Below are 1,398 nucleotides of genomic sequence, written 5' to 3' on the forward strand. Positions count from 1 at the left end.
GACAATAATTGGCATAATTGTTATTTTGTAAATTTATCAAGAACCCTAATATAAAAAAGTTCTATGTTATGGTTTTATTTGTATTTAAAAATACATCGAAATTTCCGCATATGCCCACGGTAAAGCTTATTTTCAATGCACAGTACTTCAATTTTGATGACATGGTTTGTTCTGACAGGTCCTTTTTCAAGCTGAACACCAAAATGGGAATCTCCTGTAGATTCTATGTGGCACTGATGCTAGTGACGCATATTGCTTCCTTCCTAATGATGATGGATGACTTTCGTCTGCGTTTTTTCACCTGACCAGTATTCTGAGTGTAATGATGGTAACTGGAAGCTGATGCAGCTGTGCTGCAAGATCTATTACCTGACGATAAATACTGTCAGCATAATTGAAAACCAGAGCTACCAAAGAAGCTGTCATCAAGATTAACTGGACTGCTGTGTTTACCTTGCTGATGAAGGTTGGTTTTAATTTAGCAGTGGCACAGCAAGGATTGAAATACTTAGCAAGTGCTCTCAGTTTTGGAAGAGTTCAATATCTGACATAAAAATGACAGCAGTCAGCATTGCATCTTTTGAAACTATCACAGAAGTAAGTGGAGCTGGAATAAGATCTGCATAGGTCAAGCTAATGTATGTGGTACAAATAGGTATTTTATCAACAAGTGGACAAAAGCTGATTTTTGATTGTCCCAGTATTGAGCAATAAATCCATCCAACAAACCAGTTAGCCCAGCTAAAGAAAAACTCATAGTGCAATATGAACAATTAAATAGCCCCAAACTGGGGCCAAGCCAATTCTCCTCATTGACAGCATATCTGGAATTGTCCATGCGTTTTCATACAGACTTGGGGGTGCTTGCCAGGCCCTGTTGGCCACCTGGGGCCTCATCAGCAGTGTAAAGATTGCCTTCCCTGTGCCCAAGCAGTGCCCCCCCTCCCCCAGTTAATTTTTTAAGATCTATCATCCAGTTGATTTGTTCTCTCTTCAGGTATCTAATAAGCTGTTTGACTCATCTACTATTTGTAATTTCAATGACTGTATTTTTTATTTCTGGAAATTCTATTTTTAAAAATCTACCCATTGTTTTTCATAATGATACTATTTTCTTAGGGTTTTATTTCTTCACTAATTAATTTAAATATACTTATGTCATATCTTTTAGATTTCCATTCTATTATCACAAGTTTTTAGGGCTCCAATCCTGCTGTTTACTGTGTCTGCTGACCCATGCACATGGTGAATTTTTTCCTTATGCATTTTTAAAATCTTGATTGTGAGCTCATCTCTGATGAAATGCACTTGTTTTTCCTGCGAGAAACTCTCGTGGCCTGGATTGTGAGAGCCCATCTCCAGAGAGGCTTGCCATTTAATTCTGTTGATGTTAAATGG

General features: G+C 37.7%; 1 pseudogene; it reads right to left on the bottom strand.

Annotated features, from left to right (window-relative positions):
- Positions 1-223: 223 nt before the first annotated feature.
- LOC124225565 (cardiolipin synthase (CMP-forming)-like) lies at positions 224-889 on the bottom strand (annotated as a pseudogene).
- Between the last annotated feature and the right edge of the window lie 509 nt (positions 890-1,398).

Source organism: Equus quagga, chromosome 14 (genome assembly GCF_021613505.1).
Source record: "Equus quagga isolate Etosha38 chromosome 14, UCLA_HA_Equagga_1.0, whole genome shotgun sequence".
Lineage (NCBI taxonomy): Eukaryota > Metazoa > Chordata > Mammalia > Perissodactyla > Equidae > Equus > Equus quagga.